Here is a 15,342-nt window from a genome sequence, read left to right as displayed (position 1 = left end):
ACATGTCTGTGCTCCTGTTTTCTCACCTGTTAAATGGTACCAATATCACAGTGGTGATATAAAAACAAAAATTGGTTAATATTTATAATATTTACATTAGAAGTATATGTAGGTTTTTGTTAAACATATACATTTTACACATTCTTCTGTATACATAACATTTCAAAAAACAAATGAGAAAAACAAAATATTTGCTCTTTTGGAAAATATTAGTCACTTTGAGTTGAAACATCATTATGTGCTTGCAGAAAGCTTAATAGTGAGGTTCATTATATCTTCATGGAATTTAGAGACCTAATTTAAAAGTGGATTCTGAAGACTTGCTGCTTAAGAACAAAATACATTACCTACAAACTTTTTAAAAACTGGCTGATGTGACTTAAGAATTCAACATGGCCAGTACTCTATACATGTACAGAGAAAACCAAAATACATTTCTTAAATATGAAAATTCAGTAATTACAGTACTCCTAAACCATTTTTGAAACATTACTTAAATATTCAATTTGAACAAAGGATTGATTCAGGAATTCCAGAATGTTCACATTAAGAATCTATTACTACCATATTAATAGATCATGGAAAAATGACATATGATCAACCTAATAGATGCTTCAAAAGTATTTGGTAATATCTAACACCAATCCTGATTCAAAACCAAACGTGTTAGCATTGCACCAAGTATAAAAATAAAACACTAGAAGAATTCACACTCGTAAAAGAAACAAGGAATGGCTGTTTATTATTACTGCTATTATTCAATACTATTCCAAAAGAATGACTAATAAAATTAGACAACTGAGAGGGGAGGAAATTTTATTTTTCCAATTATATGAATATCTCTCTGAAAACAAAATAGTTAGGGTGGCTTTACTCAGAATTAGTGAAATATTGTGGGTTTAGAAGTTGAGCAGTATGGTCAAAGCCTGCAGCTCTTCCAAGACTGGACAACGTTTCAAAGCCCTGCCATTTGCCATCTCATTAAATAAGGACTTTATAATGCACGCAGCATTATGCTTGGCCATAAGGGTTCAATGATTGTTAATTGTTATTATTACCATTATTATTTTGTGTTAAACAATATACAGCTCTCTCTTCCTTTCGTTTCCTTCCTAAACGGGACTTTTAAGTGGTAGCCCATACTCCCATATTGTCTTAAAATGCCTAGTTAACTTACAGGATTGGTATCATTCTGGTACTTGTCAGGACATGAGCAAGAGTCCCCAGGACCATGGGGTCTGAGAAGCATGAGATGGCTGGGACTGGCCATAGGAGAAGCCAAGAAAGAGCCTGCAGAGTACTGGGGTAGGTGTGGGGCTTGGGCAGCAGTTCCCACTCTTCCTAGGGCAAGCTGAATTCTTTTTTTTCCCCCTTTCATATTTCTTCCATCTCCTGTGTAATATTTAGCCTACACCTTCCACTCAACCAGACTATTTCAATACTCACCTGACTGGACTTCCTGCTTACCCTCTTGCTGCCCTACCATGCATCCTCCATACAGCAGCTGGCTGGGTCTTCTAAACATAAATCCTTCATTCACTAAGTGTATGCTGAGCAGGCACTGTCCCAGGAGCTAAGGCTATAGCAATGAATAAAACACATTTCTGCCCTTAAAGTAACCTAGATTTTAGTGAGAGGAAGAAGGGCCGTCAGCATAATAAATGAGTAAAATACTTAGTATTTAAGTGGTATACCTTATGGAAAAAGTAAAGGTAATAAAATGGAAATATGGAATATGATGGGTGAGGGGAAGGGTTGGTAATTTTAAATAGTCTTCAGGAAAAGCCTCACTGAAAAAGTGACATTGAAGCCAAGACTTTAGGGGCTAAGGAGGGGGTCATAGGCCTATTTAGGGGAGAGCATCCCAGACAGAAGGATCAGCCAGTGCTGAGCTCTGAGGTAGTGGAGGGCTGCCCTGTGCAAGGTGAACAAACTTGGACACTCCAACATTTACTATAGGCTTTTAGATCAGTTTTCCTACTAATAGAAGTGAAGCTGTGTCTCCACTAAACATTAGTGAGCTCATGTTAGCATGAAGGTAGGTAAATTCTATGTGTATTTACATACATGTATATTTACACACACACACACTCACACACACACATACACGCACACACACGCACACACGGAGGGGGAGGGGGAAATCATCCAGGACATCTCTGAGAACGATACAAAATCATCTATGAAACACAAACAACAGGTTTCCGTATTTAAGGGTAGTTAAGGATAGCTTCCTGGAGCGCTTTAAATGTTATAGAATCTCTTCCTGTACCATATTTTTCAGACGTAATCTTTGATAAGGGATTTCTAATACTCTATATATGTTCTTAACTTTTGTTTCCTTCATAACTGAACAACTTATTTAAGTCTAATGACCACTGATTAAAGGCTAAAAAGTAACAACTGCTTTCCACATTACTAATAATTTACATCTCTGTTTCAACATTAACAAGCTTATTAGCGATAATACTGTTTCTAGGAACAGCACTTCTAAATCTACATTTTCTACTCAGCTTTGATAAAACAGCAAAATTTAACAAAGCACTCAACAACTATACACAGGAAACCTTCAGCACAGGGAAAGAAAACAGCCATCTAAAAAGGTCAGGATGTAGAAGTTCTATTTTTACTAGACATACTAGGAAACAAGAAGTCACAGCAAAGCAAGGAAAGAAAGAAAGTAATGATGTTTTTGGAATTAGCATTAAACTCAAAGAAAAAAACAAAACAAAAACCTGCGTTCACATTCTGGCATGTCATCTCACCTCTCTGAGCCCGTTTCCCCCACTGTGAAAGGGGCTAATGATACTTACGCCTTCGACTGTTCTGAGGAGCACATCAGATGGTGACTGGGGAACTGCCGAGTGTGGCACTCAAGCGATACTTTCTTGTCATGGTTTTGGGTAGAATAATAAGACCAAATGGTAGCTCAGTCTGGCAGCAACACTGAATAAAATCTGGAAAGAACAAGATTCAAAGTTTGCACATCATCGTGTTTTCTGGGCTCCCTTCTCTCCCTCACTCTTCTGTGACTTTCGTTTCTCCTTTCTAACAGATACCTCTGCTCTTTTGTAAACACTTTCAAGTCTCTTTCTTGGTAAAAAAACAAATTGGAAGCACTCCACCTCTTAACATCCTTCACTTCTTGCCCTTTCTTCCTTTTCCTTCAAAGTTAACCTTGTTGCAACGATTGTCGGTACTTACCAGTCTTGTTTTACTCGTCAGCCCACAGCACGGTTCCCTCAGCACCGGAAGTGCCCCGCCTGAGTCGCAGGCCACCCTTCATCTCTTACTTGGCACTCGTCCTCCACTTCTCCCTCTCCCCGTGGCCCAGCTCCCCTTAAATTGTCTCCTCCTCCTGTGACCACTCTGTCACCTCTGCTAGAGGATGTTTGACTCCTAGCCAAATGTTACTTTTCTTTACGCTTCCTTTCTTGCTGCTTGGCCCTTATCATTCACTCTTCCTGAAAATTAACAATATAAATTGATATGTCTGTCACACATATGATTATAACTCTCAAATATATATTTTCATCTGATCTCTAAAACTTCTACTTGATGTCATTTGATAGTCACTCAAGAAACTACATTAAACACCTGCTCTGGCAGGCAGTGTGCTAGCAGGGGACACATAAGCAAGCTCAGTCCTGACAATGTGAGGAACCACATACGAGGGGCTAGACAGACACTCAGCGATGAGGAAAAGAGTGTGAAATGCAGCATAAACGAGGGAAGACTCTTTAGGGTCCAGCCCAATGGAGAAGTCTGAAGACGGGTAAAGGAGTGGGAGAGGAAAACAGTATCAAGAATACGTGTGTTTGCCTCTGCTGCCTCCAGAAAACCCACCAGAATGACAACGAGATAATGAAAAAGGCATACATAAACCCACTAAAATAATCCAGGTTACATGGGAAAAAATGCTGCATACATATACCAAAATCAAACAAAAAAAACACAAAATAATTTAAATATCCTCCTACAGACAAGTTAATGCATACATTAAATTAGACAGCTATTTTAAAAAGAAGGAACACTCAGAGAATGAGAAGGCGCACAGAAATTAAAAAATACGACAGGAGAAGTAAATTTTTTCACAGAAGGACTGAAGACAAAGTTTAAGAAAATCTTCACATCTCGTGGTAGTTTTCCCTTGAAACAAGGCCACATAATCCCTGCAGTTCCCTGTGCCCAGAGTGTACCCACAGGGCCATCACAGCTGCTCAAGTCCCCTTAGAGGAGAGGCCCGCCCTGCCGGCCCAGTACCCTTCTAGTTCCCGTATTCTGCTTTGTTTTCCCACACGGCCCTTTGACTACAACACCCATGCCTCCCTTCCTTCTTTCTTTCCTGTCCCTTCTCTCTCCCTGGCTTCTTTATTAATTTACTGTCTCCCTCACTAGACTTAAGCTCCGTGGGGAACCTGCCTGTTTTGCTTATTGCTGTATCCCCGGTGCTAGAACAGGGCCTAGTGCTCAAGAAACATCTGTTGAATAAATGAGTTATTTACATAGCAGTAAATACAAATAGCAATAGTAATCAAACCCACAGAAACCTGTAATAAAGGCAATTAAAGCTGCTTAAGGGATCATTTTATATGTATTAATAATAAATTAGTATTAAAAACATAAAATAAATCCAAGGTTGCACAATATGGAGCAAGAGTCATAAAAATATGTGTATTCTTTGACCCAGTGATTCTTCTAGAATGCTGTTTTTTAGAAAGTTTATTGGAAAGCAACAGCAATGTTCATTAGATTATTTTTTTCCTATCAATATGTTCTTCACTGATTTATTGCATTATATTACATAGCCATACACTATCCAGAGATCAAAAATTATTTGCCTATCTCATAATTTTAAAATGTACAAAAAGAATTAGTGATCAACACTTTCACACTGAGTAGAGAAGATGTAAATGTGTAAAATGCATTTTTTCAGAGAAAAGTCAGTAATAACACCTAAAAAAGAAATTTCAGTTGTGATGTGGATTAGAAACCAGATAATAAAGATTAATAAGCATTAAATGTTTAGAGGAGAAGGGGATTGAATAGGTAGTAGACGCAGATTAAAAATTTAAGAAAGAGAAAGGGAATACATAAAATGTGAGATTACTAGTAACAGTAACAAGGCTAAAGTCATATCCACTTGCTTTTAAATTAAGGCTATATAAACACCTGTACAAGGCAGAGGAAGAGAAATGTTAGTTTCCTTTAAAAAGCTAGCAAACGTTTAAGTGAGTCAGGGAAAGGAAGCTATGGTATAGGTTATGGCTAAGAAGAAAGACTCGTGAAAGACAGAGAATAAAGAGAATAAAGAAGAACAAGACAGTAAAACATGGATTCTAAGTACAGATGAAGACAGAAGGGAAATAACTACTCACACTGAACATTCAGTATGTTGCAGGCAATGAATGAGTGATACAAACCCAGTGACTCATTTAATCCACACAATGTGTCCCCAAGGTAAGGACACTGGCGAGGCCTCGGGAGGACGAGTGGCATCAGTGATGCAGAGGCATCTGAGAGAACACACATCAAATAGGCAGGTCTCTCCAAGAGAGCCAGGGATCTCAGGTGATTTCTTCCCCAGGTGACAAACTCATGTAACAAGTCCTTGCAGCCCGATACTTCACCTGGAGAGATGCATCCTGGGAGTTCTTTTGTCATGTGGCTCAGTTCTTCTTGTTCCAGCTGAGAAGTCACATCTGGTTTGGAAAGCTGATGCCCTGCTCAGGAGGAAAGACACTAGATTTGGGTTTTAAACTAGGTAAAAAAGCCACTTCCTACACACATTTTCCCTTCCCCTTCAGCACCTCTGAAACAAAGGAAGGTGTGGCTTCCCAACTTTCCCATTTTCCAATGCTCTACAGAAAAGACCTTTCACCTCGAAGGAGAGAACACCAACCAACTACCCAAAACCAATGCCCTATAATATCAGGATTTCAAGTCCAAGTTCATAACTTCAGAGGCAGTACAGATGTGCATAGGTAGGGAAAGATGAGTTACAAGAAGTCCTTACCCAGCAAAACCAAGACCTGTAGTTCTCCAGCATCACTTTCCCATACAACTTCCTTGGAGCGAAATGTAGATGAATCCTCTCTTCCCAAGTGAAATCCAGACACATCCTTGAATGTCACTGACTCCTGAAACTATAAATCACTGCTCAACAAATGATTATGCCAATAAAACCCTCTGAGGAAAGTGAGAAACAAGTAGCATTAGAAGGGACAGAGTAAAGAGATCTGTGTGATCAAAATGTGTCATCCTCCAAAAGAAACTAAACATCTGCAACAAAAATAGACATGAAATACTGAGATGAGTGATACAGAAGGTGCTGTGCATATAAGGACAGGGAGCAAAGGGCTAAGGGAGGAATCGGGACAGCAGTGAAAGCTGCCCTGCATTACCACTGGAGAAGAGCGGTGGTATCCTGCCGGCCTCCCATCCACCCACTGGTGGAGGGAGCCCTGCCCTGAACCACACCCGATCCCCAGCACAGGGCAGACGAGACTGACAGCAGTTTATTAGTCACATATCCTTACAGCCTGGGGGAGGAGCACGCTACACGCCATGCAGTTACACTCGGGAACTCTGCACTAGCAGGGGCTGTGGGAGGCAGGCTTTGCAAATGACGAGAGGGTGAGGTGACCCTTGGTTTCTGATGAGACAAGTAGAGTTAACAGGAGCAAGCTTGTAAGCTGTCAGGAATGAGCTTAAACATTAACCACTTGGATCGGACCCCCCTGGCCAGCACTGTACCTACAAGCTGACAAGCACCTTACATTCATCATAGGTGAGAACAGAATGGTTCCCAGGGGAAGACAATTGTAACAACAGCCCCCCTGCAAACTGACAAGCACCCTACATCCTGCATGGAAAAACATAAAACCCCAGCATTCCTCCTCATTGGGGCAGCTGTCCCTATCAAGCTGTCCTGGCAAAACTTCCCTTTGCCAGAGCTGTCTCTCTTTGACTTTCAATAAATCTTTTCTTTCTCTTGTAGAGTCTCGTAAATGCTTCTATATTCTGCGAACGACCAGGGGTTAATTCTATGCTAAGATGGTTACACGGGAAGACATGACTGCCTTGTTGAACAATTTCGTGGGCAGGCAGAGAGGTGAAACCCATCAGGCTGAGGACTGGGAGGGGTGCACCTGGTGGGGTTGACAGGGGAACTAGCTGGGTAGGGGCCTTTCCCTCTGGATGGGGGCATACTGGCGAGAGCAGAGGAACTCATGGCTATGTCTTTGGGGCCCTGTGAGGCTCAAAGGTGTCAGGGCAGCACATGGAATTGCAGGCCTTACAATACAGGTGGGAATCCAGTTCCTGGGGGAAAGGATGTGCAAACAGGACACATCTAGAATGTGGTTGGTCTATGAGAACCAATGAAATACCCAGCTTGACTTGAATGGCATTTCAAATTTCAAAGCCTATTTCAGCTTTTTTCTCTAGCCCTTAAAGTAGGAAATAAAACATCGTAAGCATTTAACATCTGTTTAGCAAGTGTGCTGGTTAGTTTTATGTTCATCTGACTGGGCTAAGGTGTGCCCAGATATCTGAGAAGGCATTATCTGTGGGTGTTTCTGTGAGGCAGCTGCCGCGTGAATGGGTGGGCTGAGTACAGTCAGCCTCACCAACAAGGGTGAGCATCATCCAATGTGTTGGGCCGAAAGAGAACAGAAAGGCAGGGGAAGGGGGCACCTGTTCTCTGCTTAAGCTGAGAGGTCCATCTCCTCCTGCCCTCAGACATTAGTGCCCCTAATTCTTGAGCCTTCAGACTCAGACCAGGACTTACACCATCGGACCCCGGATCTCAGGCCTCTGGGTTTGGAGTGGAACTACAGCCCTGGCTTTCCTGGGTCTGCAGAGGGCAGAGCGTGGGGACTCTTAAGTCTCCAGAATCTCATGAGCTAATTCCTCATAATCGCTTTCTGTATATCCACATATATCCTACTGGTTCTGTTCTTCTAGAGAGCCCTGACTAATAAAGGAGGGAGCACTAACTGAGTGGTGGCCACCGTATGTCACAACTCTCATTTGTACTGAGTTTTGCCCTAATAGGAGATCCATACACCTCCCCACATTTAATCCATATAACAACCTGCTGGACTGAGAGCACTAAAGTCTTCATTTTATAGATGAGGAATCTGGGGATCAAAAAGATTAAATAACCTCTCCAAGATCACACAGCTGGGCCTTGAACCACCCAACTCCCAGTACTGTGAGAAGAGAAACAGGCCAAGAAAAGAAAATACTAGCACTAGGGAAGCGACAGTTGAGAGCGACACAAAGGACCTGGACGGATGTTCAGGGCTGACACTCGGGGACAGAGTTTCAAGGAGGCAGGAGTGGTGAATGCTCTCAAAAGCTGGAGCTGCTCAAACAAAACAAGGATCGAAAAGAGAGCTGCTGACTAGAAAATTCGCTGATTTCAGCAGAGTGATGAAGGCAGACATAAGCTTGCAATGGATAAAAGAGACAATGGAACATGAAGAATCAGAAGCCGCCGGGTGAAGTGGCTTCAAACTTTCTGTGAAAAAGATGAGAAATAAGACTTTAATGAAAGAAGAAATAGATAATGGAAATAAAGTAATGGAAAAGGTTTTCATTTAAGGACAGAAAACACTGTAATAGTTAAACAGGCAAAGGGAAGAAATTAGGTGGGGAAAAGGTCTAAAGAGACCAGAGATGGAATGAAACCAATTCCAAGAAATTTGTGTATTTTACATCCTACTGGCTATAAACTCTAGAAAAAGTGTCAACACTGAGGCACAAAATTCATTTTCTTCCTTTCCACCTCTTTATTTTTTCCTACTATTTATTTAAACAATGTATCAAAATAACAAAAAAATGTTTAAAAATCACTGACAAATGTTATCAAGAAAAGTAAAGGTCATTGGGGCCGGCCGAGTGGCGCGATGGTTAAGAGCTGGCTTGGGACGCCAGAGGGCCCCAGTTCGGATCCCACATATGAGGGCCAGTGACACTGCCCTCTACAGCTAAGATGCTGAACAACAGCTCAACCTGGAGCTGGGCTTGCCCTGAGTAGCCAGCGACAGTGTGGGCTGCAGCCCCTGCTGTACTGGGTTGCCATGGGCTACCGTGTGTAGCCAGCAGCCACTGTGAGTGGCTGTCCAGAAGCCAGACTGATCTGTCTCGCCTGGGAAGAGTGAAATGATGGTGCCAACTTGGGCCAGTGAAGCAACGTCCTCCACAACTAGACTGAAGACCAAAAGGAGAGCAACTTGTCTGTTCCCCTTCCCCCAATTCCCCAGCGCTGTTCTCATCCTCCAATTCCCCAATAAAACTCCTTAAAAAAAAAAAAAGTAAAGGTCACTACTTCGTATGATAAAAATACATGGCAGAATTCCTATTTTATGAAAGACAAAAAGGAACCAAGAAAAATAATCAGTTCAACAAATGTAAAGAAAGGAAAAGAAAGTGATATGGAGAAAATACAACAGAATAAGCACTGCTAAGAGAGTCACTTAACATGGAGTCAGAGGCGACTAAGGAGGCGGGGCCTGTGCATGGCTCATGTCTCAGTTCTTAGGGCTATTGTTAAGTTGCTGACCTGCTGCTACACTCAGCTCAAGGCCAAACAACAAACATCCTGAGTCCATGATTGCTATATGGACATACGTGGTGCTCAGACCACCTGCATTCTTCCCCTTGAAAGGAAACAATCCATTTCCACAGCCAGCACCTTCACTTACATAATGGGCCTGACCAATCCCAACTGACCCAGCCAATATCCTTCACCTACATGGAGGACCTTAACAAGAATAGCTCCTCTGCTTTTGCCCTTTATAAATTCTGCCTTTCCTGGTTCCCTTTGCAGCACTATTTAGGTTGCTCCCTGAATCCATGGACTGCAATCCCTCCTTTGCTAAATAAATGCTTTTTATTCTTTACTACAGCCTAAACTTTTCATTGTGTTACAAAAAGGAAACAAGAAAGCATAATAACCATAAATCATTAAATAACCAGAAAAAGACCTGACTTTATTAAAAGACAAAAACTCTAAAATTGGTTTAAAATCCAGTTATATGGCACATATTAAGAGATATATCTAAAACACACACCAAGAAGCTAAATAAAAGGGAAGACAGAGATAAGATATAGGAGGCAATTGCAAATGAAAAGCAAGCAGGGAGAACATAGAAATATCATAAAGGCTAGAATATATATGGAAACAAAACATAAGCCCCTTCTTTATGAAAAAAGACATAGATCAGAAATATGACATTCTCTTTCCAAAAATTAATCTACTTTTTTCAATAAATTGCCTTGGTAGTTGAATATATTCAGCAAAATTAAAAGCTCAAATTCAGACTCAAATCAGCTATATGCTAGTCTTCCCCTTCCCCAGATTCTCGTCCCCTGAAATACAGAGCCCTCAAGAGTGCCCCAAAGCTGGTCTCGCTGGGAAATGTGCTGGGACCCCTGTGCCGGCCACAGACCCGTTAGGCACTGAGTTGGATCAGTACAGAAAGATATTTTAAAAGACTAAAGTAAAACAATGATATTGCTCATAAAATGTATTTGTTGTCAATCCCCTACAATGTTGCTCCCTTTCTCCTTTCCACTTAGTAGGGGCCTTTTTCTCCCCAGCACTATAGGAAGCACAGGATAACTCACGCTGTTGGAAAAAAGTAGCTTCAAGGGTTTATCTCATTCATGGAGAGGCTTTCTTAAACCTAAAAGCAACAACAGGCCTTCTGATATTGCTATTCTTTGAAAAGGTGGAGCACTGTTGCCTTACAGCTATCTCCACGACCACCCCTGCCCCGCACTAACCCCTGACCTAACAAGGTCCTGAGGAAGTGTCTCGGAATGCTGAGACCTGTGGAATGATATCGGTAAAGCTTCCTCTAGGGAGTGTCTCGGAATGCTGAGACCCGGTGGAATGATATCGGTCATCTCCCTTTATTTGTATAGGACATGGCAGAATGGCGCTGTCCTGGGGGTTGTGCAGGCTGTATGAAGGCATAATATAATACATGTTGGAGTACAGTGGGAACTGGTTAATGGAAAACAGCCTTAAGACACGTGACACACAGATCTTTGAATAATCCAGTTTCACTTCCTTTGAAACTTTCTCAATAAAAGCCATGCGAAGACCCGATTCGGGGCTCAGCCCTCTAGGCTGATGCCCCTTGGTCCCGCTTTAGCCTTATCTGTCTCCTGTGCTCTTTCACTCTGCGTTGCTCCTCTCATTTCCCACTGCCCTTGCCACGCAGGATGTGACATCTGGCGCCCAATCATGGGAGCTCAAAGAGGAAAGGAAGACTACGAATCTCCATCAAGGGTTTCATGGCGCAGGGCCTGGGACGTGCCAGCAATCTACCTGGTAAGAGGTAGGGAAAGTCCTGAGGAATTTTACCAGGGTAACCGGGAATTAACCTAACAACCTTTGTGTGAAAGTATGGGTGATTGATTATAGTTTCAAGACTAAATCAGTTGCGAAACTTGAGTGGGCTCCAATCTGCGGTTCCGTAATTTGTCACAAGGCATAACAGCAACTGGGCATTTGTCTTCTGGACACTTGTTCACCAGTTTGGGGGCTTATACTGGCGCGCCTTCAGCCAAGACAAACTTAGTCCCGAGAGGGACGCGGCCAGACGAGTATCTGAGTGATACTTGAGTGAAAGTCTTTTCTCTTTCCTTTTCCACTAACATAGGAAATTCTGAGAGTTGTTACAGACCTTATATTTGTCTCCTCAAGCAACTCCTTAAGAAAGGGGGGTTAAAAATCTCAGAAAAGAAATTGGCGGTACTTTTAAAGATTATTGAGCTCCACTGTACTTGGTTTCCAGACTTAGGAACAGTAGATTTGAAACAATGGGATGCTGTAGGCAGAGATCTTAGTGAGGTACAGCATCAGGGAGTCACACTGCCAGTCACAATCTGGAAAACTTGGCGGCAGGTCCGGTCAGTTTTGGAACCTTTACACACTGACACAGAAGTTGAAGGGGAAGATAATGATCAGGACTGTAAACATCAGAAAGAAATGTCTGAAGAAGATGAGGATAGAAACGAACATTTAGAGTACAGAGAGGAAGACTCCTGGGAAGCACCCACTGTTGTTCAAAAACCATTATATCCATCCTTGGAGAGCGATTTTAAAAATTATAATTTACCTCCCACTTCTCAGCTTCCACCTCCTTTTCCACAATCAGTTCAGGCAAAATGGAAGTCACTTAAAAAACCACCCAAAGCTAATAACCCGTTCCTCTCCACTGCTTGAGTACCTCCCCTGCCTGCCGGAGATCCTCATACATCATTATCCGTAGTAGAACGAGGTATACGTCAGGCTAGGCTAGAGGGAGATTTGGACGCTTTGAACTTTCCAGTAATAATTCGGGAGTGTATTGCGCCCAATGATGAACATCCGAACGGAGTTAATGTACTCGTACATGAACTGTTTTCTTTTAAATTGCTTAAAGAACAAAAACAGGCAGTAATTCAATTTGGTTCGACATAACGTACACTGTTGGCCTCATTAGAGGTATTGCTGATGGAAACAGGCTAATACCAGTAGATTGGAATGCAATGGCTAAAACATGCCTCTCATCATCTCAGTTCCTACAGTTTAAAACTTGGTGGATTGATGGTGCAGAGATTCAGGGCAGACATAATCAAGCTCACAATATTGACATAACCAAGGATCAGTTGTTAGGTGATGCTGAGTGGACAGACACTTCAGTTCAGTTAACCATGAATCATCAAACGCTGGATCAACTTAAAAGAATTTGCTTGATGGCATGGGAAAAAATAGAGATGGAAGGTAAGGCTCCGTCTTCCTTTCAAAAGATCTTACAAGGACCTCAGGAGCCTTATTCGGAATTCATTGCCCACTTGCAGGATGCTATAAATAAGCAGGTTGCCAATGCTCAAGCGGCTGATATAATTTTACAAATTATGGCCTACGATAATGCTAATGAGGATTGCAAAAAGGCAATAGGAGTTCAAAAGGGAAAAACAGATGCCATGGGCTACCTTCGCTTATGTCAAGGGGTAGGGACTGAACAGTTTAAAGCCACCATGCTGTCACAAACTATTACAGGAATGACTTTGGGAAAAGGTAAGTTTCCTGGCACTTACTATAATTGTGGAAAACCCGGCCACACAAAAAAGGAGTGCTGACGAAAAAATAAAAATGCCTCCCGTACGCCTAATTCTGCTCCTGCAGAATCTAAGCCACCTGGAGAATGTCCTAGGTGTCAAAAAGGACGACACTGGGCATCTCAATGTAGATCAGTTTTTCACAAGGATGGAACTCCACTTTAGGGAAATGGGAAATGGGAAAAGGGGCCAGCCCCAGGCCCCGACAACAATGGGGGCATATGTAACACCAGCTGTTCCTCAGAATTACCAAGCAGTGCCTCCCCCAAACTTTCAGTACAGCCATTAAGTCCAGCAACAGAAGGGAGTGCAGCGGTAGATGTCTGCACGGCTCAAGACATTTTACTGCTTCCAGGAGAAACACCTCTCCATGTGCCCACGGGGATTTTTGGGCCACTTCCACCCGATACGTTGGACTTCTCCTTGGTCGCTCTAGCTTAACCTCTTAAGCTAGACTGTTAAGGAGTAACAGTCCATACAGGTATTATTGATTCAGATTATGAAGGAGAAATTCAAATTATAATATCTTCAACAGTTCCTTGGTCTGCTAAGAAAGGAGAGCGGATTACACAGCTACTTCTGCTCCCGTATGTCCTCCCAGGAAAAAAAGGGACACAAAAAAGGGGAATTGGAAGTTTTAAAAGTACAGGACAGGAAGGTATTTTTCTAGCAAAAAAAATCTCCAAAATTCGTCCTGTGGGTCAAATTGAAATTCAAGGAAAGAAATTTAATGGTCTTTTAGATACTGGAGCTGATGTTTCTATTATCAGTTCTCAAGAATGGCCAAAAAATTGGGAAGTACAAGAACCTGACATTAATATTGTTGGAGTAGGAAGAGCCTCAGGCTTACGCCAGAGTGTCTGCATTCTTCCTTGCACAGGACCGGAGGGTCAACAAGGATTTTTACAACCTTATGTTGCTGACATTCCCATCAATTTATGGGGTAGAGATTTACTAACCCAGTGGGAAGCAGAAATTTGGATCCCTCCTGGACTATATAGTCCTCAGAGTCAAAAGGTGATGAGTCATATGGGATTTCAACCTGGGAAAGGGTTAGGAAAATTCAATCAGAGAATTGCTCAGCCTATTCAACCCTCACCTCAACAGGGAAGAGAAGGGCTAGGCTATCAGACCAACCATAATAACCCTTTTTTATAGGGGTCACCGTTGAAGAGCTATGAGCTCCTGTGCCTCTCAAATGGAAAAATGACACCCCTCTATGGATCGAACAGTGGCCCCTCCCTCAAGAAAAATTAGAGGCTTTAACAAAATTAGTACAGATTCAGTTAGAATAAGATCATAAAGAACCTTCTACTAGTCCTTGGAATTCTCCAGTATTTGTTATCAAAAAGAAATCAGGAAAATGGCGAATGTTAACTGACCTCTGAGCTGTTAATGCAGTCATTGAACCTATGGGTGCCCTGCAGCCAGGGCTTCCCCAGCCCTCTATGATTCCAAAAGATTGGCCTCTTATAGTTATTGATTTACAGGATTGTTTTTATACAATCCCTTTATACCCTCAAGATTGTCCACGATTTTCATTTTCTATTCCTTCAATTAACAATAAAGAACCAATTCAAAGATATCAGTGGAAGGTACTTCCACAAGGAATGCTTAACAGCCCAACCATCTGTCAGCTTTATGTAGCTCAAGCTCTTACTCCAGTAAGAACCAAGCTTTCTGTTACATCATTCACTATATGGATGATATCCTCTATGGAACAGCTAGCAGCATGCTTTAAATTGCTTAAAAATCAGCTTGATTCAGCAGGACTTTGCATTGCTCCAGACAAAATTCAAACAACCACGCCAGTAAAATACCTAGGAGCGGTGGTTGATAGACAGATTATTAGACCTCCAAAGGTTCAAATTAGAAGAGATCAGATTTCTACCTTAAATGACTTACAAAAATTGCTGGGAGACATCAGTTGGCTACGACCCACTTTGGGCATTCCTACCTATGCTCTTAGTAATTTGTTTAGTCTTTTGTGAGGACAGTCACAGCTTGATAGCCCTCGTAAACTGAATTCCCAAGCAATTAAGGAACTAGAGTTAGTCCAACAAAAAATACAGGAGGCTCAGGGGCCGGCCGAGTGGCTCAGTTGGTTAAGAGCTCGCTTAAGAGTTTGAGCTCTGAGCAACAGCGGTTCGAGTCCAGCCCGAGCTGAGCAGCCGCTGAGCTGCCAACAGGTAGCAGGATGGCTCAGCTAGAAAAAAA

General features: G+C 42.1%; 1 protein-coding gene across 1 annotated transcript in view; it reads right to left on the bottom strand.

The window, feature by feature from the left end:
- The window catches only part of ZFP2 (ZFP2 zinc finger protein), a 32,315-nt gene that overhangs the window by 4,638 nt on the left and 12,335 nt on the right, over positions 1-15,342 (bottom strand). The window contains exons 3-5 of the mRNA XM_019661393.1: positions 6,017-6,146; positions 5,631-5,723; positions 2,814-2,957 (exon numbers count right to left, since the gene is read on the bottom strand). The gene's annotated coding sequence lies outside the window, so the exon portion shown is untranslated. The remainder of the gene's footprint in view (positions 1-2,813; positions 2,958-5,630; positions 5,724-6,016; positions 6,147-15,342) is intronic.

This window comes from Hipposideros armiger, unplaced genomic scaffold (genome assembly GCF_001890085.2).
Source record: "Hipposideros armiger isolate ML-2016 unplaced genomic scaffold, ASM189008v1 scaffold_347, whole genome shotgun sequence".
NCBI lineage: Eukaryota > Metazoa > Chordata > Mammalia > Chiroptera > Hipposideridae > Hipposideros > Hipposideros armiger.
This window is presented reverse-complemented; position numbering and strand designations above follow the sequence as displayed.